This window comes from Saimiri boliviensis, chromosome 15 (genome assembly GCF_048565385.1).
Source record: "Saimiri boliviensis isolate mSaiBol1 chromosome 15, mSaiBol1.pri, whole genome shotgun sequence".
Taxonomy (NCBI): Eukaryota; Metazoa; Chordata; class Mammalia; order Primates; family Cebidae; genus Saimiri; species Saimiri boliviensis.
In genome coordinates this window covers 78446140-78472035 of record NC_133463.1, presented here as the reverse complement: position 1 = coordinate 78472035, position 25896 = coordinate 78446140, and the positions used below count along the sequence as shown (strand labels likewise).

At 49.2% G+C, this 25896-nt stretch overlaps 1 protein-coding gene and 1 pseudogene across 17 annotated transcripts in view; both read left to right on the top strand.

Annotated features, from left to right (window-relative positions):
* Positions 1-25896, top strand: part of CYRIB (CYFIP related Rac1 interactor B) — a 169092-nt gene that overhangs the window by 9782 nt on the left and 133414 nt on the right. The window lies entirely within an intron of this gene.
* Positions 1861-1904, top strand: LOC120362423 (U7 small nuclear RNA; annotated as a pseudogene).

The following is a 25896-nucleotide window of genomic DNA, read 5'->3' as shown; positions in this document are numbered from 1 at the left end:
TCCCAAGTAGCTGGGATTATAGGCACGCGCCACCATGCCCAGCTAATTTTGTATTTTTAGGAGAGGCAGGGTATCACCATGTTGGCCAGGACAATCTCGAACTCCTGACCTCAGGTGATCCACTTGCTTTGGCCTCCCAAAGTGCTAGGATTGCAGATGAGCCACCGTGCCCGGCCATGTCATGTACTTTGCATATGTTATTTCTTGCTTCCATGGTAACTCTGTGTGGCAGGTGATAATATTTCCATTTTACAGATGAGGAAACTGAGAAAACATGAAGGCTAATAAAAAGCAAAGCTGGAATTCAAACGTACCAGGTGAGCTTCAGTGCCCACCTCCTGCTTTTACTACCTCATTTGGGTAAACCTCAAATGTAACTGGAAAAGTCTGTGAATGGAGTTGTCTAGCCAAGAGCAGATGCTGCTCCTGTGTGCCCTGCTAGGAGAGGGCAGGGGTTTTCTCAGTGGGCATCTTATAACGATGGGCATCTCATAACGATGGGCATCTCAGCAGCCCTCAGGGCCAAGAACCACCTACAGCAAACTCGTCAGCCAAGGAAGCTCAGAATTTATAATTGTGATTGTAAGCAGATTCCTTGAGCTAATTTGAGCAGTGAGGTTTTGGTAAAGTTAGTGTGAAATGACTCAGACTAATAATCTACCTCTTGATGCATTTGGTGTTGGGATCTGTAGCACTTTGCATGGTCTGCTTACATGTACTCCCCATGAGAAAAAGATCTTGGGGAAAGAAAGGTCCTGAGACCTTACACTGGGGGGGATTGAATTTGAAAGGAAAATTTCAATGTTTGGAGACTGGTCCATGTAGACTTGAGAAAATAAGGTGCACGTAGGATTTACATGTCTGCTTTCAGCATTTCCCCACCCATTTTCTATATGTGACCTTGAACTCTTGAGCTCAAGTGATCCTCCTGCCTTGGCCTCCCAAAGTGCTGGGATTATGGGTGTGAGCCACCACACCGGACCCCAGCTTTTAATCTTTAAGGCACAGATCAGGGGATGGAGCTTTGAAAAGGAAGCATCTCCCAGCTAGAGGTGACCCACCCGTGGGCCCCATCACCCTAGATGCTGAGGTCAGTATCTCACAATGTGTAACCTCTTGTTAGAATCTCGCCTGTGGGGCTCTGATTCCAGTCCAAGATGGAAGGCTGTTCAGAGGCAACTGAGGTTCAGCGAGGTGACGTGTGTTGCTCATTATCACACAGGAGCATGGCAGTCACCTAGGTCACTCCTCATTTAGAGAAGGAGGGAGCAGATCAGGCACGTGAAAGCCTGCTATGGGACCCAGCAGTGAGGGGTGAGTTCTCTTGACCAGATAGCCTGTCCCTGGGTGGCGGCTTGTGAAGCCACAAGGCCCTGCTCTGGAACCCACCAGCCTGGGTCCCGTTTTCCTGTTCTGATCCGAGCCGGACTGGTTTTCTGCTTTTCCTAACAGACAGACTCATCTACTTGGAAGACTGAAGTGGGAGGATCACTTGAACCCAGGAGATTGAGTCCAGCTTGAGCAACCTAGCAAGACTCTCATCTCAATAAAAATTTATACTCATATATACATATATACACACACATATATGTATACATACACATATATACACGTGTGGTGTGTGTATATATGTGTATTTTATATATATCTGGACCTTTCCACCCAGGAAGCTTAAGCACACCCAGGTACGAGCAGATTAAAGAAATACTGCAGAAGAGGCCGGGCTCAATGGCTCACACCTGTAATCCCAGCACTTTGAGAGGCCAATGGACAGGGACGTCAGTGAGTCAGCGCATAAGCAGAAGAGCAGTAGACAATATTCGATAAAGTACAATACGCAATATACAAAAATAAGAAACAGAGTGCTATAGCTCTTTTAGAATTTGTCCAGCAGGCTTTCCATTTTCACCATGCTAAAAACAAAGCAAAACAAACAAACAAAACCCACAGAAACAAATACAGGCCAGGAACAGTGGCTCACACCTGTAATCCCAGCACTTTGGGAGGCTGAGGTGGGCGAATCATGAGGTGAAGAGATCGAGACCATCCTGGCCAACACGGTGAAACCCTGTCTCTTCTAAAAATACAAAAATTAGCTGGGCATGGTGGTGTACGCCTATAGTCCCAACTACTCGGGAGGCTGAGTCAGGAGAATCGCTTGAACCCAGGAGGTGGAGGTTGTAGTAAGTTGAGATCGTGCCACTGTACTCCAGCCTGGCAACAGAGAGAGATTTGGTCTCAAAAAAAAAAAAAAAGAAAGAAAGAAAGAAAAGAAACAAATACAAATAAATACAATAGGCAAAGTACACCTTTACATTATTTAAAGTTTTTGAAATGGAAAAAGGAAAGCATTTGGTCCTTTGAGCACAGCTGAATTTGGCTCAGTTAATCGAAGGTGTGGCTGGGGGTAGTGGTGCACGCCTGCCATCCCAGCTACTCGGGAGGCTGAGGCGGGAGAATTGCCTGAACCTGGAGGTGAAAGTTGCAATGAGCCAAGATTGTGCCATTGCACTCCAGCCTGGGCAACAGAGTGAAACTCTGTTTCCAAAAAAAAAAAAAAAAGGAGTTATTTTCAGGGAAAGGTAAGATGAATGAGAGCCACTGATGAACAATTGCCCTGTGTTTTCTGTTTGGGGACTTTATGTTATTTCCAAGGCAAAATGAACGTTGGTTCAGGAGCTGTGTTCGGTGTGTTCTCAATGGAAGATGAGTGACCTTATGTCTCCAAGCACCTGAGTAATCTCTCTGCTCCTGCCTCCAGCACATCCAGGGAGTGAGGTGCAGCGGGTGTGCGCGACCTCTCTTGGGGAGAGGGACCGCTTTTCAGAACCCTCTTCCTGTGCTTTGTGGTGGGAGGCAGGGGCAGAAGAGAAGGATACATCTGCCTCTGAGAAACCCATACGGAGCAGACAGACAAAGGCACCCCAGCGGGTAGCTGAGCTATAACCATTTATGCAATTGCAAATTTCCAGACAGACTCTTGTAGTGTCTAAAATGCCGTTTTCTTTTGAGCCCTATGTCTGTGATGCAGCTCACTATCATCTTTGCCTGTGTTTTGGAAGGGCTTGGATTCAATGCTCCTCAGCCATTTTTTAAAGGGAGGTACCAAATATAGAAAGTACCTAGTAGGTAGGTACCAGACATATGTTTGATGAATGAGTATATGAGTTAATTTTCTACTTTGGGTGGACAATTGAATTTTTTTTTTCGAGATGGAGTTTCGTTCTTTTTACCCAGGCTGGAGTGCAATGGCGCGATCTCAGCTCACCGCAACCTCCGCCTCCTGGGTTCAAGCAATTTTCCTGCCTCAGCCTCCTGAGCAGCTGGGATTACAGGCACATGCCACCATGCCCAGCTAATTTTTTGTATTTTTAGTAGAGACAGGGTTTCACTATGTTGACCAGGATGGTCTCAATCTCTTGACCTCGTGATCCACCTGCCTCGGCCTCCCAAAGTGCTGGGATTACAGGCTTGAGCCACCGCACCTGGCCAACAATTGAAATTTTAAATTATTATTATATTATTTTTTTCTTTTAGAGACAGGGTCTTGCTCTGTTGTCCAGGCTCAAGTGCAGTGATGCAATCATGGCTCACTGCAGCCTCTTAACTCCTGAGCTCCAGGGATCCTCCCACCTTGGCCTCCCAAACAGCTGGGACTACAGGCTCTCTCCACTGTGCCTGGCTGATAATTTAAACTGACGTATTTATTAATGATTTTATTTTATTTTGAGACAGAGTCTTGCTCTGTCACCCAGGCTGGAGTGCAGTGGTACAGTCTTGGCTCACTTCAACCTCCACCTCCTGGGTTTAAGTGATCCTTGTGCCTCTGCCTCTCGGTAGCTGAGACTGCAGGTGTGGCCCATCATGTTTGGCTAATTTTTGTATTTTTAGTAGAGACTAAAAATACAAAAATGTAGTTTCACCATGTTGGCCAGGCTGACCAAGTGATCTGCTTGCCTCAGCCTCCCAAAGTGCCGGGATTACAGATGTGAGTTGCTGCGCCAGGCTTAAATTGTCATCTTTAAAAATATTCGTTTCAGGCCTTGAATTTACCACTTTGATGTGTGTATATGAGTATTTCTGTGATTAGATGCAAAAGGGGGACATGTCTTAGCATCTCAAGTAGGTATTTATTGAATGTCCAGAAAATCCCTAGGTTTGCCCATGGTCTTCCCCATCTCTGTCCCTTACCCCACCTTTCTTTTGTCCTCACATCTGTGCTTTCTGCTCCTCAGCACCTTCGAGAGGAAGCGATAAGTCAGTCAGCTGCCGTGGCTGAAGGAGTGAAGAATGAACCCAGCTACTTGCTGAGTGGGGCCCTGGGCTCACCAAGCTGAGTCATGCTGAGTCATGCAGGCTCCTTGTCCTTATAGTTTCAAGGGTCAGAGGAAGAAAACGAAGGACTAAAATACAAGGGGGATGCAGTAAGAGTAGAGGTTTCTGCTGGGTGTGCATCATCTCATTTAATCCTCATCAAAACCTTGTGAGAGGCTGGGTGCAGTGGCTGATACCTGTAATCCCAACACTTTGGGAGGCAGAGGCGGGAGGATTGCTTGAGCCCAAGAGTTCCAGAACACCCTGGGCAACATCGGGAGACCCCCATCTCTACAAAAAATTAAAAAAATATATCTTGAGGCCGGGCGCGGTGGCTCAAGCCTGTAATCCCAGCACTTTGGGAGGCCAAGGTGAGTGGATCACGAGGTCAAGAGATCGAGACCATCCTGGTCAACATGGTGAAACCCCGTCTCTAGTAAAAATACAAAAAATTGGGGGGGCATGGTGGCGCGTGCCTGTAATCCCCACTACTCAGGAGGCTGAGACAGGAGAATTGCCTGAACCCAGGAGGCGGAGGTTGTGGTGAGCCGAGATCGCGCCATTGCACTCCAGCCTGGGTAACGAGCGAAACTCCATCTCAAAAAAAAAAAAAAAAAAAAAAAAAAAAAAAATATCTTGGCCTGGTGACACTCACCTGTAGTCCCAGTTATTTGGGAGGCTGAAGTGGGAGGATTGCATGAGATGGGAGGCTGAGGCTTCAGGGAGCCATGATCGTGCCACTGCACTGTTCCCTGGGCAACAGAGTGAGACCCTGTCTCCAACATATTAAAAATACAAAAGCACAAAACCTTGTGGGAGATTCCCTTCAACTCAGCCTGTCTTCAAGGGAGGCCCACCAGGCAGGAAGCAATTCCAGTAAAACGTTTAGTCCTGGGAGGAGTTGAGGCTTGTGGCAGCTCCAAAGTTTTCATCACCTGAGGGTGTCAATTGCATCTACTACTTGAGTGGTGCTTGGTACACATGGGCCGCGCCTCGGCACTGTCTCACCAGCCCTGCCATGTACTCCTCTGTGTTGCTGGTGGGTCATGTCACTTGTCTAAGCCTTCCTTCCCTTCCCTGTGCACAGGGATCCCAAGTTGGGCCTGGTGAGGATGCGGTTCAGCGTGTGTCAAGTTGCAGGCTCTGGTGACTAAGGTCAGCTCCTCCCCACTGGCCGTACCTGGAGGGCGCTGTCACCTTGCAGCTCTCTCGAAGGAGTGTGGCTGCCTGCTGTGGCAGCTGGGGTCTCTGCTAGTCTCTCCCTGCTCCTCTGCCCCTCCTGCCTCCCACCCCCCATGTTATTCTCAGAGCATGGGACAATTCCTCTGTTAGGGTGAATAATTGAGTGTTAACTCTAGGAACAGACAACTATGAATAGATGTGAGGGAAGAATGCGTTTTGCCAAGTTTGAGCTGAGCTGAGGATTGTCAGCGCTGAATTAAAGATGAGCTTCCTGGCTCTCTGTTCTACTTAGCATTGATCAAGCACCATGTCTTGAATTTTCAAAAAAAAGAAGAGAAGGAGAAGAAAACAATCAGAAAGGGGTTTATATGATAGAAAATCAAGTACAATAAGAGCACCTTATTACCTATAGAATATTTGGCATTTAAACTTTGACCTTGCTCCACTAAACACAGCTGGGCCCAGGATGGGGTCGTTTTCTGGTTTAGATCCACAGGCTAGGCTTGCAGTAGGCCTTGCTCCAAGGGTGTTTGTAGAGTGTATACTTTTCTTTTAGAAAATAGAAGCCCAGAGAGGTTGAGTGATTTGTCCAAGGCTGCACAGCTGGTCAGGGCCAGAGTTGGGACTTCTTTGTGTGTTTTTTTGTATTTGTTTTTTGTGTTTTTTTTGAAATGAAGTCTTGCTCTGTCACCAGGCTGGAGTGCAGTGGCACAGTCTTGGCTCACTGCAACCTCCCCATCCTGGGTTTGAGCGATTCTCCTGCCTCAGCTTCCCAAGTAGCTGGAATTACAGGTGTGTGCCACCATGCCCAGCTAATTTTTGTACTTTTTAGTAGAAACTGGGTTTCACCATGTTGGCCAGGATGGTCTCGATCTCTTGACCTTGTGATCTGCCCTCCTCGGCCTCCCAAAGTGCTGGGATTACAGGCGTGAGCCACCACACTCTGCCAGGACTTATTTCTTTAGCCCTGGCTCTTGTTAAACTTTACTTGGTGACCTTGCAGATACATTTTTTGTTGTTATTGTTGTTTGAGACGGAGTCTCGCTCTGTTACCCAGGTTGGAGTGCAGTGGCGTGATCTCAGCTCACTGCAACCTCTGCCTCCTGGGTTCAAGCGATTCTCCTGCCTCGGCCCCCAACTAGCTGGAATTACAGATGTGTGCCATCATACCTGGCTAATTTTTGTTTTGTTTTGTTTTTTGAGACAGAGTCTCACTCTATCACGCAGGTTGGAGTGCAGTGGTGTGATCTTGGCTCACTGCAACCTCTGCCTCCCGGGTTCAAGCAATTCTGCCTCTGCCTCCCAAGTAGCTGGGATTACAGGCACATGCCACCACGCCCAGCTAATTTTTGTATTTTTAGTAGAGACGGGGTTTCACTGTGTTGGCCAGGGTGGTCTCCATCTCTTGACCTCGTGATCCACCCTCCTTGGCCTCCCAGAGTGCTGGGATTACCGACGTGAGCCACTGCGCCTGGCCTGTAGTTTTAGAAGAGACAGGGCTTCACCACATTTGCCAGGCTGGTCTCAAATGCCTGACCTCGTGATCCACCTGCCTCGGCCTTCCAAAGTGCTGGGATTACAGGCATGAGGCACCACACTTGGGCATGGATACATTTTAAGCTGACAGAGGATTCACAGGTCAAGGGACACAGGTTAATTCATGAGAAGAGCCATGACGAGGGACACTCTCCCTTTAATCGGAAGGCTGGTGTTCTGTACTGCCAAAAACTAGCCCATTCTTATGGTGGCCACATAAACTGTGTTCTCTTCCCCTGCCTCACCCGTCATGTATTTAAGTGTTTTCCCACTTGTACGACACTTCCTGGGTTGCCTCCAGAAATCCTAGAAGGCACATGGGGGTGTATTTGGTGTTTGAAAGTCAGGATGGGCCAGAGCTGAACAAAAGAAGACTCTGGTCCTGATGAGTGAGGCCTCCGTCGCTCTCTGTTAGACAGGCCCTGGCTGGGTTTCCTCTGGAGCAGCCACACTTAGCTGTTCTAGCCTCTGTTTTCTTATCTGTAGAAACGGTTTTATCAAACCTGTGTGTGCTGGGTGCAGCACTGTGAGCCTGCTTCCCACAATAAACACCGCATGGCCTTCTACCAGCCTTGGGTGGGGTCGTGCTTGGGTCCTGGGCACCTTCAGCCTCCACCGAGATGCTCCTGCTTCCCTCTCTCCCTTCCTTTTTGGGTCTAGTGGGTGAGGACTTTGCTCTCGGGGTTTTGTTTCTTCCAGTTCCAGGAAGCATGCATGAAGCACGAACTCTGTGTGAGGGTTTGGGTTAGGTTCCTGTATGTAGAGGATTAACAGGATGCCGGCACTGTCCTCAGAGGGTTCAAGACTGTGGGAGGAGATGGACATAGAAACAGACTGTTGTATTAATAGGCAGTGTGTTTCAATTATGAAAATTTTAAAACATGCAAAATAATGCTGTACATTAATTAGGGAGTGCAATCATATGTAGTAAAAGTATAAAGAAATACAGGGAATTGGTAAACACCAAATTCAGGATGGTGCTTCCCAATGGGGATTGGAGAGGGGGATGTGACTGGGGTACCCAGGAGACTTTGTGTTTGATGTATTTTATTACATAAAATGAATACATGTTGGTGGTGGGTACAAGAAGTGGTTTTATTATTCTATTACTCCTTATACATTTTTTTTTTATGAGACGGAGTCTCGCTCCGTTACCACGCTGGAGTGCAGTGGCACAATCTTGTCTCACTACAACTCTGCCTCCCAGGTTCAAGTGATTCTCCTGCTTCAGCCTCCTGAGTAGCTGGGAATACAGGCACGTGCCACCACACTTGACTAATTTTTTGTATTTTTAGTAGAGATTGAGTTTTACTGTGTTAGTCAGGATGGTCTTGATCTCCTGACCTCATGATCAGCCTCCCTCAGCCTTCCAAAGTGCTGGGTTTACAGGTGTGAGCCACTGTGTCCAGCCTATACATTTTTTTTTTTTTTTATGAGATGGAGTCTCACTCTGTTGCCCACGCTGGAGTGCAGTGGCATGATTTTGGCTCATTGTAACCTCCACCTCCCAGGTTCAAGTAATTCTCGTGCCTCAGCCTCCTGAATAGCTGGGACAACAGGTATGCTCCACCAGGCCTGGCTAATTTTTGTATTCTTAGTAGAGACTGAGTTTCACCATGTTGGCCAGGCTGGTCTCAAACTCCTGACCTCAAGTGATCTGCCCGCCTTGGCTTCCCAAAGTGCTGGGATTACAGGTGCAAGCCACTGTACCTGGCCCATTTTTTGTACATCTTAAGTATCGTATAGTAAAAATTTTTAAATAGATTTTCAATTAAGGGGTTATTTGGAAACTCTAGCCTGGGAAGGTATGGCCAAATACACGTTTCTCCTCTCTGCACTTCTACTGAAGCACAGGGCCTCGCTGGACTCACACCCTCAGGAACTACTGAACCAAACAGACTGCCTAGAGGGGATGGGAGAGGCTTTATAGAGAAGGCGACAGTTTAAACTGAGTTTTGAAGGCCAACGCTGGGAACAGCATTTCAGACAGGGAACAGCAGGTGCTAATGCAGGCAGGCAGAACAGCATTCAGGAAACTATAGGTGTGAACGCTGGGGACAGCTCAGCTTTGGAGCAGTCTGGCAACAGTTTGTTTTGCTCTTGACCATTCATACTGAGAGTGGCTCAGAATCCAGGTTGGCTTGGAGTCAGCTTGGGATGGACTCCACTCTTGTATTGAAACCAAGCCAGTTCCCAAAGAGTGCTTTGATGTTTATTGAGGCTTCAGCGTTGTGAGAGATGGGTCCCAGCCCGAGGAGGCTGGCTTCAGCACCAAGTGCAGAAAGCTGTTGGTATGCTGAGACTCTAATGAGGGAGTTGGACCTGCCGAGTGCGAAAGCTGGTGAGGAAGATGGTCTTGTACAGAAAAGAGCCATGCGCGGACCCACTGAGCGTCTTGAGGTTGCCATCATCTGACACTGAAGACTTAGATGGTCAACTGCGGTGGGCAGGGGTGGGGGTGGGGAGTAGCAGAAGGACCAAGCTCTCTGTTTAGTGACTTGGAGAATAATGTACATTCATGATGATTTCCTGATCGGGCACAGTGGCTCATGCCTGTAACCCTAGCACTTATGGGAGGCTGAGGTGGGTGGATCACTTGAGGCCAGGCGTTCGAGACCAGCCTGGTCAATAGCTGTCTCTACTAAAAATTCAGATATTAGCCAGGTGTGGTGGCAGGTGCTGGCGAGTGCCTGTAATCCCAACTACTTGGGAGGCTGAGGCACGAGAATTACTTGAACCTGGGAGGCAGAGGTTGCAGTGAGCTGAGATCATGCCACTGCACTCCAACCTGGATGACAGAGCAAGACTCTGTCTCAAAAAAGAGATGATTTTCCTTGAAGATACTGCAAAGCCAACAACCCCCCGGGGAGCCAGATTAAAGCACCAATGGGAAATTTCATCAGCAATGCTTAATCAAAGGCATTGATTATTTTCTGGTCCCCACTGGTTCCTCTCCCATTGTTGTCCTTAATTGCGGAAACTTGTTCATTAGGGTTTCATTAAGGCCAGCCCTGGCTGTCACCCCTCCTTTGCTTTCTTTGATCTCTGCAAAGTCATCCACTTCCTTGTGGAATCCGTAGGGTTCTTCAACGTCTGCCACGGATGTTCAAATTCAGACCAGACCCTCATACATTTCAGAGCCTGGCACTCCTCTGCACCCAGGTACCAGCTGGGAAGGACCTAGTGTGTGAGAAGCTGTTATCGGGAGGGACCTTGGCCAGTATCTGGTGCAGCGGCCAGATGTGGACACTGAGGTCCTGAGATGAGCTGACTGTTATGCTCTGGAAGGGGCAGCCTCTGTTTCTGAGCTTCTTTAGGTGCCTCTTGTAATTGGAGCACACGTTCTTCCTCCAAAGGCCGTCCCCAAGGAACCTGTAAATCCACAGGATTTTTAATTGCAGTCTGGACGGGCTGTGTGACAACCTAGTGGCAGGAGGGGGAGGGGAACCCACATTAGCTGCATCAAGATTCTCTGGCTCTGTCCAGAGGAACTTAGCACGTATCTCCCACCAGGGACCAATTAATTCTGCAGGAAGTTATGGTTTACATTTTCCCCTGGAAGCTCAGGCCCTGCACACATTTATGCGCCTTGGCCCTCAGAGCTTCCTCTTGCAAGTTTTGTTTAATCACAGTCATGATTGAAAACGCACAGCATTTTCCTGTGATTTTATTAGCCAGTCCTTACCCACATTTCATCTGTTTTCTCTTAAACACTTTTTTGGATCTGTGTTTATAGGCCCTGAATAAACACAAATCGTTGACTTTAATTAGGAAGCCAGCAATGGCCAAAAAAGGAGGCTCATTCTGTCTGTTTCTCTTCTACTGTGGAAATTGAAAGGAAAGTGAACGAGGACAGGGGATCCTACAGCAGATAGTAGAGTGGTCTTGGGGCAAAGAATTGTGTGGTGTCTCCTTGCCCCCAATAGACCATATTTGCTGGGTCAGCTTAAGTGGCATCTTGAATAGATCACTTGGTGTTCCCCGTCTTCCCTTCCCTTCCCTTCCCTTCCTTTCTCTTCCCTCCCCTCCCCTCCCCTCTCTCTCCCTCTTCCTCCCTTTCTTCCTTCCTTCCCAAAGGCATGCCAGATTTTCATAACACCAATTCATGATCGTATCTTAGAAGGCAGTGATTTTTGCCTGTGTTCACACTGGTGTCTCTGCACTTACAATAGAACATACTCTAGGTGCTTAGTAAATGTTTGTTTATGAGTGAGTACCTGCCATTTCATCATTAGGAATCCTTTTCTTTCTTTTAATCCCAGGCTTTTATCTTCAGTGTATCTTAAAAAAAAAAAATATCCCCAGGGGAGGGTACAGAATACATTAGAGCCCCAATAGTAAGTTGGCCACAGGAAAAGAGATGGAACTCTGCTGGGAGCGGGTGAGGGAGGGCTCAAAGCTGTCTGAGATGTAGAGTTGGTTTGGAAATTGCTATGAAGAGAGTAAGAGTAGAGACCCAGCTGATTGACTAGCAGTAACATTGTGGGCAAGTGCCCAAGCTCTCTGAGATAAATGTCCTGATCTACCAATGAAGAGGGAATGATAACGCCAGATTCTTACCTTAAGTCTCCTCTGCCCTCTCCCACTTGGCTTCTGTTTTCCCATGGCCCCTCTGTCGTTCTGGGTCCTCCCATTGGCCCTTCCTCAGGTCATTCATTCTGCTTCACTGTGTTCACAGCATAAGCACTGCACAAAGCTCAGGGGAGGCAGGGGTGGATGGGGCAGTTGAGTCCCTTTTGAATCTAAACCAGGGAAGGTTAGATAGAAAGCCAGTGCTGATCCAGGGATCTGTGATGTAGGGAAGTCTAGGCCTGTGGGGTGAGGGTGGGGGACATTGATCCCAGCCTGAGAGGTTAAGGAGGGCTTCCCAGAGGAAGTGCTAACCAATCGGGTAGCAGCTGTGTTTTTATTACTCTTTAGATTCTTAGTTTTAAGCAGAGTGCCTTGATGTTCAATGAATGAACGAAGAAGTGGATGCCTGTTAAAGTGTCTTGTAAACTGGAGGGTGCAGTGCAAATGGTAAGCACTGGTATTATGACTGTGGAGGGTACAGTAGGGGCACGTAAAGCAAGCTTCATCTCCCAGTTTCCTGAGGACCAGCTGCTGACCAAGAGCTAGGGTCTGCCCGAGAGCACAGCCAGCTGGCATGTTGGGGTCAGCCTCTGTCTCTTGTCTCCCACCCAGGGAAGCAGATTGCCATCTACCATGTTGACATCGTTAGTCCATCCAGTAGCCTGCAGCCCTTCTTTACAGGATCTGGATTGGCACATCCAGGCCTGGTCTTTGGACCATGGTCCTAGGGTTGGTGGCTGACAAGGGAAGTAACTGATGGGGAGGAAATGTGTGTGTGTGTGTGTGTGTGTGTGTGTGTGTGTGTTTAGAAATGCGCGATGCCCAGCAAATGCTAAATTCCCATCACTAACCTCTAACCCTCCATGACAGTTGCCATCCCCAGCGAAACCTTCTCTGTTGTCCTCCTCCAGCTTACTGACCTTGTGGTCAGGGAGGACAACTCATTCGTCTTGGTAACTCCAGTGTCTAGCACAAGGCCAGGTAAATCTGGGTCCTGGGACAGTTTGCTGAATGAATGAATGAATGAATGAATGAATGAACAAGCTTCAGATAATGTTATCCAGAATGTAGCTGATGCTGAGTGGCTTCTAGGGTAGGGGAAGAGGGATGTTTCTGGAAATGACGTTTTGCTACTGCTTTAGATATTTTGCAATAGCAGATGCTTGAAATTCCGCTTCACACTTGTTCTCTGTGGTGAGAGATGAAGAAATACTTCCTTTGTTCACACTTGGCTCTGGGCTGTGTAGACATGCAGAGGCCTCTCCCTCACTTCCGCCACCCTGGGAGCCTGAGTCCATTCTGTAGGACTCTGTACAACCCAGTCTTGGTGCGATGGGACTTGGGGATCTGCCTTTACTTAATTCTAAAGCTTGGTGGGTTGGCGGGTCTCAGGATGGGTACTTGTTATGTTTTGGGATGCTCAGCACCCACCTACCTTCCTGGTGGGGGGAGCCCTCAGTGTGTAAGTCTTGGAGGGAGGCAGAGCCCCTCTGCTGGTATGGAAGCTGAGGTGGACCAGATATTCTTTCTCACTGCCTCTGAGCTGTTCAGGCTCTGCCTCAGCTTGGCCATGTGGGCACTGCCACCCTCAGCTTTGCCCCTGGGCTGAATACTGCACAGATGCAGGGCCAGGAAGAGGATGTTTAGAGGTGAGGCCCAGTGGGAGTGGCAGTGTCTTCAGCCGATGTCCTGTGGCATGGCCTTGGCCACATTCTCCCCCTGCATGGGATCTGTGGTCCTTTGTCTGAGCATGGCTCTGCACTTTGCCTGTTGGTTCTGGTAGCTTCTCGTATCTTCTAATCAAAATCCTCTTTTCCATAAAATAGTCAGAGCTGATTTCTATTGTTGGTGTTCCACAGCCTTGACTAGCATGTACTGCCAGGCTGTAGTGGGCTCTGGTGAGATGGAGAGTTTGGGTGCCTCTCTGCACCTGCCTCCCTTTCTGGAAAGTGACAGCCGCCCAGCGCGACGCCGTGCCTTGAACACCCAGGCTTCTGTGGTCCAGTTCCACAGAGGTGGAGCCCCCTTCTGTGTGCTGCGCACAGGCATACAGAGACAATTAAGCTTCCCAGGGCTGCTTAACACATTCCACAAACTGGGACTCAAACAGCAGACATCGTGTCTGAGAGCTGTTCTGGAGGCAGGCAGTCCAAGAGGAAGGTGTCAGCAGGGTTGGTTTCCTCTTGGGGATGTGTGAGAGAGTCCATTCCATGCCCCCCCACCCCGCTTCCGGTGTTTGGGGCAGTCTTTGGCATACCTTGGCTAATAGATGGGTCACCCTCTGCCTTCATGTTCACGTGGCCTTCTCCCTGTGTGTGTGTCTGTGTCTTCATGTGGTTATCCACCCTACTCCTCTATGCCAACTAATGACATTTGCAAAGACCCTAATTCCAAATAAGCTTACATTCTTTGATATTAGGGATCAGGACTTCAGTGTATGAATTTCGGGGGACACTATATACCCAAGCAGTAATCCTGGACTGTAAGCAGCTTACAGGCCAGAGGTGGAGAGAGAAACACAATTGAATGATTGTGTCCAGACGGTGGGAGAATTGGGGGAGGCAGGGCAGAGGTGTTGTGGCAGCACAGGGAGTCATTTTGTTTGTTTGTTTGAGACAGGGTCTGGTTTTGTTGCCTACGCTGGAGTGCAGTGGTGCGATCTTGGCTCACTGTTACCTCCACTTCTTGGGTTCCAGTGCTTCTCCCACCTCAGCCTCACGAGTAGCTGGGACTACAGCTGTGAACTACCACGTCCGGCTAATTTTTTTTTTTTTTTTTTTTTTTTTTTTTTTTGAGAGAGAGTCTCGTTCTGTTGCCCAGGCTGGAGGGCAGCTGTGTGATCTCAACTTACAGCAACCTCCACCTCCTAGGTTCCAGTGATTCTCCTGCCTCAGCCTCCTGAGTAGCTGGCACTACAGGTGCCTGCCACCACACCTGGCTAATTTTTGTATTTTTAAGAGAGAGGGGGTTTCCCTGTGTTGTCCAGTCAAGTCTGGAACTCCTGACCTCAAATGATCTGCTGCCTCAGCCTCCCAAAGTGCTGGGATTACAGGCGTGAACCACTGGGTTCAGCCAGAGTTCTTTTTTTGTTTTTTTGAGACGAAGTCTTGGTTTGTCACCCAGGCTGGAGTGCAGTGGTGTGATCTCAGCTCTCTGAAACCTCTGCCTCCCAGGTTCAAGTGATTCTTTGCCTCGGCCTCCCAAGTAACCGGAATTACAGGTGCACACCACCACGCCTGGCTAATTTTTGGATATTCAGTAGAGTAGGGGTTTTACCATGTTGGCCAGGCAGGTCTCAAACTCCTAAACTCAAGTGATCCACCCGAACTGGCCTCCCAAAGTGCTGGGATTACAGGCGTGAGGCACCTCCCCCGGCAGGGAAGAAGATGTTGATTTCTGTAATGAACAAGGTAAATGAAAGGGTGCTTGCACCCATGGTTACTCTGCTGACCCCAGCCTTGCCCATCCACAGTAGGCCCCACCTTTGTTTTGTAGAAATTAAAGGCAGCCAGGAAATGCTGTGTTACCATAGAGGAAAGGTTGCGCTTCCTTCTCGCCATGTATTCCTTTCTGCCCTGGCTGCCAGGAAGCTCAGAGCTGAATTTGTGCTTAGTCACAGCAGCTGTCACCAGCTCACAGGTCCAGGCCATTTGCTTTGTCATGGCTCTCACTATCATATTTTCTTCTGTTTGTAATCCTCATGGGTCCTTTTTTGGTTATAAGCGATCTCAAATGCCTCTTGGAAAGAGGCAAGGAATAATAAACACATACATGATAAAGAAAGGTGGGGTCAGGGCTGGCGGATCACGAGGTCAGGAGTTTGAGACCAGCCTGGGCTGCATGGTGAAACTCCGTCTCTACTAAAAATACAAAAAAAAAAAAAAAATGGTGGCACAATCTCGGCTCACTGCAACCTCCACCTCCCAGGTTCAAATGATTCTCCTGCCTTAGCCTCCTAAGTAGCTAGGATTACAGATGCCTGCCACTGCACTTGGCTAATTTTTATATTTTTAGTAGAGATGAGATTTTGCCATGAAGGCCAGGCCAGTCTTGAATTCCTGACCTCAAGAGATCCGCCCACCTTGACCTCCCAAAGTGCTGGGATGACAGGTGTGAGCCACTGCACCCAGCCTTGTTGTACCTTTAAACCATGTCTTGGCTGGGCACAGTGGCTCATAACTGTAATCCTAGCACTTTGGGAGGCTGAGGTGGGCAGTCTGCTTGAGGCTGGGAGTTCAAGATAAGCCTGGGCAACATAGTGAGACCCTATCTCTACACAAAATAAAAAGGAAGTTATCCAGGTGCAGTGGCAGGTACCTGTAGTCCCAGCGACTTGGGAGGCTGAGGCAGGAGGATTGCTTGAGCCTGAGAAGTCAAGGCTGCACGGAGCCGTGATCCTGCCACTACACTCTAGCTTCACAGAGCAAAATCCTTAGAGAAGAAAAAATACACACGCTACTTGGGAGGCTGAGGCAGGAGAATTGCTTGAACCCAGGAGGCGGAGGTTGCGGTGAGCTGAGATCGCACCATTGCACTCCAGCCTGGTTAACAAGAGCAAAACTCTGTCTCTAAATAAATAAATAAATAAATAAAATAGAAAAAAAGAAAAAAATACACACACACACACACACACACACACACACTGTATTGTTCTTTACCTATTCATTTGCTCAGCAGGATGAATTATGCATATACCATTTATTGAACACCTATTATGTCTTATAGAGAAAACAAACTTTAGATATATAAAGCATGCATATATATGTATGTGTTATGTCTACATAAAACAAGCATTTATTGATTGCCAACTATATGCTACAAACACGTTTGTATGTATGAAACATGCATATACAGTACATACATATATGTATATTTGAGTGTTTATGGAGCACCTACTTGGTGCCCACACCGTGCTGGGCACCAAGGAGATCACAGCCTAGTAGAAGAGATGGAGAAGCAGCCTGTGCCTTCATAGATGGGGAAGTGTCCTAAAACTGAGGACGAGTCAGAGAGGTGACCCTCTTACTGCCTCAGAAAGTCAACGATGTGAACTAAGAAAGGGCATCAGGCCTGCGAGGTCCTGAACACGTCCTGAGGCTGGGGTGGGAGTGAGTTCCGGTTGCTGCCCTCTACTGCCTTGATGAGGGCCCCTTCTGGCCATGTGCCTGCTACCTACACCCCGGTCCCTGCAGAGGGAGCGACTCAGAGTGCCCCTTACATGCTGATGTAGGTGCTTGCCAAAATCAGAGGTTGTCTGAGTTGTCACTTAATTTGAGTTCCTTCAAAATCATCAGTGAGATGGAAACTTGACAACAGCCTAGGTCCGCTTTGGGAAGTAGGGACCGCCTTTCATTGCTCAACAGGCAGCTGCTGTCTGTGCTGCTGGTGTGGGCTGTGTTTATGGGTAGGAGAGAGGCTGAGAAACCGCAGGAGGCCTAAGGCATGGTAGGCTCTAATCATCCTGCCAGTAGACACAGAGACCCCATTTTTCAGAGACCCACTGAGAGGTGGTGCAAAGAGCAGAACACACATGCTTCTCTGTGGCTTCCATTCTTAAGTGAGTGTGTCATGAGTGTTGTAATAAAGAAAAGCAAAAATGAAGATTCAGTTATTAATAAATGTTGTGGGAAAAGACAGAAGCTGGTGTTTGTGCTGGCAGGTCAGCCTCCTAGCTGTGTGACGCTGGGCGGTGATTACTTCTTGCAATCTCAGTTTCCACTTCTGTAAAATGGGAAGGTTGTACTAGAAGATCTCCAGGGGCTATTTGGAAATTAACTCTCCCAGCGTTGGCATGATAAGTGCTCTCAGTTCATGTGCAGCATTGAGAGAAGTTTTCTTCCTAGGCGTTTTCTTAGGGCTCTTAGTGAAATGTACACATCTGGCTGGTTTTCAGTTAAAACACGAGGAAAAAAACCCACCCACCTTAATGTACCTAACAAAGGCGTATTGAACTCAGCCTCTTTCTGTCCCAGTGTGGGTGTTAGACAGGTTGCAGGATTGTGGACCTTGGTAATTAGAGGGGAAGAGGCCATGTCTGTGAGGTCCTTTCAGTATTTACTTAATGCCCACGGGGAGCGGGGGCTTTGAACTCAGTGGACTGGATGCGGGTTACGGAACGTGAGGGGTTACCCTCATCCTCAGAGAGCTTATGGTATAAACTGGGCTTGCTAAGACTTCTAAACATTTGGAAACACTGTTCGTGTCAGGTGACTTGTGCAAATGCCTGAAGATGAGAAGGATCTCAGTGTATCCAAAGAACATTCACAGGTCCACGTGGCTGAATTAGAGGGTTCCTGAGGACATCAGGGTCAGGCGATGGTGGCTTTGTAAGCTGTGTTAAAGAGACTTTCCCAATCTGTAGGCTGTGGGAGCCAGTGGAGGATTTGTGTATTAGAAACGGTGGGGCCAGGCACGATGGTTCACGCCTGTAATCCTAGCACTTTGGGAGGCTGAGGCAGGTGGATCACTTGAGGCCAGGAGTTTGAGACCAGCCTGGCCAATATGGTGAAACCCCATCTCTACTCAAAATACAAAAGTACTTGGCTGAGGTGGTGCCTGCTTATGGAATCCCAGCTACTTAGGAAGGTGAGGCAGGAGAATTGCTTGAACCCAGCAAGTGGAGGTTGCAGTGAGCTGACATCGCGCCACTGCACTCCATCCTGTTCAACAGAGTGAGACTTAGTCTCATTTAAAAAAAAAGGAAGAAAAGAAAAGGTGGGAGCTGGGAGGTGGCAGAGAGACTGGAGTCCAGGGCCCACAGTGAGAGAGGGAGGTTGTGTTTGCACGAAGTGGAGGGCATGGGGCCTTAGCCCAGCCTCTCAGGTGCCATCAACAAGCCACAGTCAGACCCGAAATGGTAGCCAGGGCAGGAAGTGGGGCCTAGTAGCAACCAGCAGCCTCTCATTAACCCATAGAGCATATGTCAGTCAGCGCTGTGTTGCACGTGAGAGTACCCAAACTCAAGCTAGCTTCAATCTAGAAAAGCTCATTTATTGTGTCGAGTGAGGCTGGGCTGGTCCAGGGGCCTCAGCTGTGCGGGCCAGGTTTTGTCTCCTGTTGCCTGGCGCTGCTTTTCTTTCTTGTTTCTCAAGCAGTCTCTCCTTTCATGTTGGCAAGAGGGACCAGGTGCGGTGGCTCACGCCTGTAATCCCAGCACTTTGGGAGGCCGAGGTGGGTGGATCACCTGAGGTCAGGAGTTCAAGACCTGACTGACCAACTTGGTGAAACCCCCGTCTCTATTTAAAAAAAAAAAAAAAAAAAAAAAAAAAAGATGGCAAGGGGCCATCAGTTTGGATTCAGGTTTCCATCCACTCATATGAGCAACCCTGTGGGGGAGTGGGAAGGTACCCCTTCCCTAGTGGCTTCAGCCAGAGTGTCAGAGAGGTCTCTTACTGTCCAGTTAGGGTCACGTGGCTGGGTTTGAGCCATCTGTTGGTTCTAGAGGTTCCATGCTTTGACTGTCCTCCTCTGGATAATGTGCCACCCCTGGAACATCAGGGGAGGGTTAGGGGATGCCCCATAGGAGAATGATGCCATTACCAGAAGGGGCTTGGAGGCTGGCACGCAGTGCTGGGTTTGCTTGTGCCTCGTGTCTTCGTCCTCTTTCTTCCTTCTTTTCTTTTCTTTCTTTTCTTTCCTCGTGCTCTGTCACCCAGGCTGGGATGCAGTGGGGTGATCTTGCCTCTCTGCAACCTCCGCCTCTGGGGTTCAGGTACTTCTGCTGCGTCAGCCTCCCAAGTAGCTGAGACTACAGGCATGTGCCACCACACCCAGCTAATTTTTTTCTTTTTTTTTGTATTTTCAGTAGAAACAGGGTTTTACCGCGTTAGCCAGGATGGTCTTAGTCTCCTGACCTCGTGATCTGCCCGCCTCGGCCTCCCAGTGTGCTGGGATTACAGGCGTGAGCCACCGTGCCCGGCCAGTCTGTGTCCGTTTTCTGTTGCTTACCACAGAATACCTGAAACTGGGTAACTTATAAGAAAAGGAAGTTATTTCCTCCAATTCTGGAGTCTGAGATGTCTGTGGTTGAGGGGCTGCATCTGGTGAGGGCCTTCTTGCTGATGGGGACTCTACAAATTCCCGAGGCTGTGCAGAGCACCACACGGTGAGGGGCTGAGCGAGCTTATGCACCAGCTCAGGTGTCTCTTCCTGTTATAAAGCCGCCAGTCCCACTCCCGAGATAACCCATTAATCCATTAACCTATCAATCCATGAATGGATTAATCCATTCAGGAGGGCAGAACTCTCATGATCCAGCTGCCTCTTAAGGTCCCATCTCTCAACACTGCAACTTTGGGGATTCAGTTTCAACATGCGTTTTGGAGGGGACACATGTTTAAACCGTAGCACCCTGCTAGGGAGGCTTCTGCTGCAGTGGGGACCTGAATTGGGACAGAGTGAATGGCCCAGAGGAGGGAGGTGTGGCAGTTCTGGGGCCTGTCCTTGGGGCCACTGAACTGCCACTTGAATCAGTTTTCCTTCTCTCCCCACTGTGCCTGCTTCCCCTGTCTCTTCCCTTAGCAATCCATTTATTGAGACCTTGTCCCTCTCCTGAATCCCCCAGAATTTCGTTTGCGTCTTCATGCCCTTTACCTGTGCTTAGGAATGATGGCCAGAATATTTAACCTCAGGCACCGATGGATCGCACCCCTCCCCTTCCCTCGTCCCCCCTCCCCGCTCTCTGTTCTTTTGTTTTCTCTTTTTCTCCCTCCCCTCCCCTCCCCTCCCCTCTCCTTTTTTTCTTTATAATGCGGCCTTGCTCTGTTGCCCAGGCTGTAGTGCAGTGGTGTGATCTCGCTCACTGTAACCTCCGCCTCCCGGGTTCAATCCTGCCTCAGCCTTCCAAGTAGCTGGGACTAACAGGCACATGCCACCACACCTGGCTACTTTTTTGTATTTTTGATAGAGATGGGGTTTCACCATGTTAGCCAGGATGGTCTCGATCTCCTGACCTCGTGATCCACCCACCTCGTCCTCCCAAAGTGCTGGGATTACAGGCATGAACCACTGCACCCGGCCGATCGCACTACTTTCCCGAAGCCTCTACTGGTACCCCGACACTAATCCTGTCCTTGCTGTGTCCTGGGGGAGGTCTGGGAGTGCTGGGGGAAGGGGACTTGGGACGAGGGCTCCTGGGGCAGCAGCTACTTGCCAGCCTGTGTGGAAGGACTCACTATTTTAACAGCTGGGGCAACCATGCCGGGCTAGTTTGAAAGTGTTTGGGATGGGGCTGGGGTAGACTGTTCCTTCCAACCCTCCCGACCCTTACTCACCCTTAGAGGCTTTTCTGTGGGCCTTTTGCAGAGTGAATGTTGCGTTGATTTGCTGTGGAGGTCGACTGAGAAAAGCAGAGGGTGGCCGCTCCGGGCTGGGGTAGTTGTTCAGGACCTGCTGCCCCGTCCCCCCCCCGAGGTCCCGCTGACCACCTGTGTCACACTCCTTCTATTTGCTCCGAAGCATCTTTTTTCCTGCGATTTGGGTTTATAGGCCTTGGAGAGTGTGCAAATATTTGATTTTAATTAAGGAAGTCTGGAATGGGGAATAGAAAAAGGTTACTTCTCGTTTACTATTTCTAGGTGGTGGGGGAGGCCACATGGTCAGTCTCCAGTGTCTCCAGGCTGGCCCAGGCACCCAAGAGGAGTGGCGAGCAAGAGGCAGTGGGTCACTGGTCCAGGGAGCCTGCGGGATTTCAAGGGGGTGAATAAGGCAAGAGGGTAAGCAGTATGGAGTTTTCCCCGGTCAGGATGGGGCGTGGAGAGGCCGAGAGAAGGAACTGCTCCTGGATGGTGGCACCTACTGCCTGTTAGTACCTGCTGCCAGCTGCTGTGGTGCCCATCCCATCCACTGGATGATCTCCCCTAAGAATCCTCACCACCACCCTTAGTGGTAAATATCATCAGCCCCACTTTACAGCAGAGGAAACTGAGCCCAGACAGGTTAAGCAGCTTGTCCCAGGCTAGGTGTGGTGGCTCATGCCTGTAATCCCACCACTTTGGGAGGCCAAGGTGGGCAGATTACCTGAGGTCAGGAGTTGGAGACCAGCCTGACCAACATGGAGAAACCCCGTCTCTACTAAAAATACAAAATTAGCCAGGCGTGGTGGTACGTGCCTGTAATCCCAGCTACTCCGGAGGCTGAGGCAAGAGAATCGCTTGAACTCGAAAGGCAGAGGTTGCAGTGAGCCGAGACTGCACACTCCAGCCTGGGCAACAAGAGCGAAACTGTCTCAAAAAAATAAAATAAAAAAAAAAAAAACTTGTCCTGGGCCACTCACCTACTGAGTGGCAACCCTGGTGTGTCAGGCTCCAAAGCTGTGCTTAAAAAACACCACTCTGGAGTGGTTGGAGGCCATTCCCAGAGGACCCAGGACTGTTTCAGGGAGGACAGGTGGGGTCCCATGAATTAAACCCCTAGCATGTGCAGTGAAGTGTCATCCTGACTGGTAGAGCCTGTTTTCTGTAAGAGGGAGGAGAAAAGGTGTTGTGGGAGGGCTGGGCAGCAGCCACATCCTGAGGCACAGGGAGGAAATTGAGCCCTGGAGCCCAGAGTTCCCATGCCAGCCCTGCCCCCAGCATCATGTGGCTTTGGGTGACTCATCCCATCTCTCTGAGCCGGCTTCTTTCTCAGTGAGATGAGGGTAGCAGCCACAGTAACAGCGGTGACTGTGGGATTCCTAGTGTCAGGTGCATGGATTAGAGCTCCCGCGCCTGGATGCTTAGGGGATGAGGAAGAGGGCCACCCTGCCAGCGCTGCCCGGGAGACACTGGATGAGGAGGTCCTGGACAACCGGAAGGTGCTTAGCCTTCTGCAAGGAGAAGGAAGCAAGCAGTCCCGTGTCTGGCTTCAGGCCCCTGCAGCCCTCTGACTGTTGACCCAGAAAGAGGCAGGGGACTTTTAAGGATAGTACTTCCTGCCACAGCCCTAAATAGTGCTTCTCTCTGCTGATGGGCGGTGCTCCCGCCCGGGCAGCTCAGCAGGATCACCTCCTCAGGCATCCAGAGAAAAAACAGGAGGCCCCAGCTGTGCAGCACTGTCACCTGGAGCCGTCTATAAACCCTCATCCCCAATTCTGGGGAACAATATTGTTAAAAGGCTCCCCGGTGATTCCGATCAGCGGCTGGCTTCTCCTAGGACCTGCTGCCGGTTCCTGCCAAGGGGATGTATTCATTAGGGCCTGGGAGGGGCCCCGGAGAAGATCGGCTTTACTGCGCAGCGCTTCGGCCTCCTGTGTCGGGTCCCGTGCCCCGCGGAAGGGAGTGGGCGGTGTCCTCTGTAGGTCACTCGGGCCGGAGATGCCCAGGACGTGCTCCAGGGCGGTCCCCTGGTGTCTCCGCATCTCTGCGTCCCCAGCGTCCCCGCATCCCTGTGGCTGGCGCAGAGCGCACGTGAGCGCTGCCTCGTCCCTGCTCCGGGACTGGCCTGGAACCCTCCCTGTCCAGATCCCTTCCTGCCGCTGCCAGGGCTGTCTGAGTGACCACACTCTGGGTGACCTGCCACTAACCCCCACCCAGTCCCTGCCACCCCATGGTGTCTTCTTAAAAACATTTTTTTTTTAATTTAGCAGGGCATTTATTTTATTTTTTATTTATACATTTTTTTAAAAGACAGGGTCTTGCTGTGTTGCCCAGGCCGCTCTGGAGCTCCTGGGCTCAAATGATCCTCTCTCTTCTGCCTCCCAGAATGCTGGGATTACAGTCATGAGCCACTTCCAAGGTTTTTTTTTTTAAACAGCTCTACTAAGGTATAATTGATATACAAAAAAAATTGCACAAATTTAACGTATCCGTTTTGGAGAGTTGGACATACATGTTTGTAGCTAGACTGTGTTGACTGCGATACCTTCTGAAGTGGCTTGGTGACAGCCAACTGCAGGCCTAGGGACACAAATTAAGATGTGGTGAGCCCAGCTGGGCAGCCGTGACAGTTTAGAATGAGAATTAAAAACAGACAAGGGTTTTAGAGACCTGCTGGAAATGATGCTCATGCATTTACTTTTTTGGTTCAGAATCAAATTTTTCTCGCATATTTACATACATTTGGTTTAGTTGCTTCTAGAGAAATCCTATTTCTTGAGGCTCTGCTATGGGCCAGTCACTTCACTTTCCATACATTGTTGCAAAGTGAGTTTGTGGGGATTACAGATGAAGAAACAAGATTCCCTAAGAAGTGCTGTGTTAGTAAATGAGCCAGGGTTTGGATCCAGGTCTGTCTGACTTCAAAGTTCATCCCTGTGTGCAGTGATGGCACACTAATCCCACAAATGGAAAACCAGAATTAAACTATCCAACAGAGTTGCCACTAACCACGTGGGGCTATTTATGTGTCAGTTAATTAAAATGAAATAAAATGACGAATTTAGTTCCTCAGTCCCAGTAGCCAGAGTTCAGGTGCTCAGTAACCACGTGTGGCTAGAGTGAAGGTATTAGACAGTGCAGACAGAAGTCATCTTCATCGAGGCAGAAGGTTCTATTGGACAGGGCTGAGCTGAAGGGACTGTATGGCACAGATGGGGCTCTGGGGCCTGGCCTGGGTGTTGGAGGATGGTTACAGAAGGGGGAAGTGTGACCAGGCTGTCTGATCCTGTTAACGTCTGCTACCAGTGACCAGCCATCCTGGTTGGGGTATTTCCCAGGACTTGGGACTTTCATTGCTAAAGCTGGGAAATTCCCTGGCCAATGGGGACAAGTTGGTCACTCTGTTCACTACACACAGTATCCATGTGGATGTCACTACTGCACTCAGTACCAGGACACAAAGAGGAATGCTCGCTCGAGTTACTCTCAATCCAGCCGGGAAACTAGATAGATAGATGGTGATGTCCTTTACCTGTAGTGTGAGGAGTGCTCTGAGGGACGGGGACAGGGATCTGGTGGGCCAGCAGGGGCACCCATCAGGACAGCAGGCTCCCTGAACTGATACCCGAAGCCTGGGAAGCAGTTCACCAGGTTAAGGTCTTTGGGACTGGGAGGAAGCTGAGTCGGGAAGCTTGGTCCTGGTCCTGCTCTGCTATGATCCTACGGTCAGGCCCCAGGCATGTTTTTTTTCTTGCAGACTTTAGATTTTCTCATCTATAAAATCAGGGAATTGGACCAGATACCCAGAAATAATACTCTCGATCTCTGCAAATCTCACATTTTCAAGTAAATAGTGACATACCTTTAAAAGGGATACATCCTTACACTAGGGAAGGATTTGATAATCAGTTCTCCCTTGTTTCAGAAACATTTTTCTCTTCTCATCTATTAATGAGCTTCTGTTCATGTCTCCACTTAAAAAAGGGTAGGGCTGGGGCCAGGCACAGTGGCTCACGCCTGTAATTCCAGCACTTTGGGAGGCTGAGGTTGGCAATCTTTTGAGTCCAGGAGTTCAATACCAGCTGGCCAACATGGCAAAACCCCATCTTTACCAAAAAACAAACAAACAAATTAGCAGGGCATGGTGGAATGTGCCTGTAGTTCCAGCCATTCTGAAAGCTGAGGTGGGAGGATGTCCTGAGCCCAGAAGGTGGAGGTTTCGGTGAGCTGGGATTGCACCACTGCACTCCAGCCTGGGCAACAGAGCCAGACCCTGTCTTGAAAAAAAAAAAAAGGTGTATGTGTGGGTGAGCTAACTCTACCTCTCAGTTTAACTGAGGTGATATTGGGATCTGGCTTTTCACTACACAATAGTTCATTTCCTTCCTCATCTATCTCCTTCCCATCTTCATATTATGTTGTTTTGTTGTTTGTCGTGTGTGTGTGTGTGTGTGTGTGTGTGTGTGTGTGTGTTTCTTTTTTTTTTTTTTTTTTTTTTTTTTGAGATGGTCTCTTACTCTGTTACACAGGCTGCAGTGCAGAGGTGTCATCTTGGCTCACTGCAACCTCCACCTCTCAGGCTCAGGCCATCCTCCCACCTCAGTCTCCCACATAGCTGGAACCACAGGTGTGCACCACCACGACCAGCTAATTTTTTGTATTTTTGGTAGAGATGGGATTTCATTATGTTGCCCAGGCTGGTCTTGAATTCCTGAGCTCAAGTGATCCACTTGCCTTGGCCTCCCAAAGAGCTGGGATTACAAGCGGGAGCCACAGTGCCTGGCCTCATATTACGGCTTTTGTTTGTTTTTGAGACAGAGTCTCACTCTGTGGCCCAGGCTGAAATGCAGTGACAAGATCTTGGCCCACTGCAACCTCTGCCTCCTGGGTTCAGGTGATTCTCCTGCCTCAACCTCCCAAGTACCTGGGATTACAGGTGTGAGCCACCGCTCCCAGCCCATATTGTTTATTAAGTCAATGGTGTGCCAAACTGGACTTC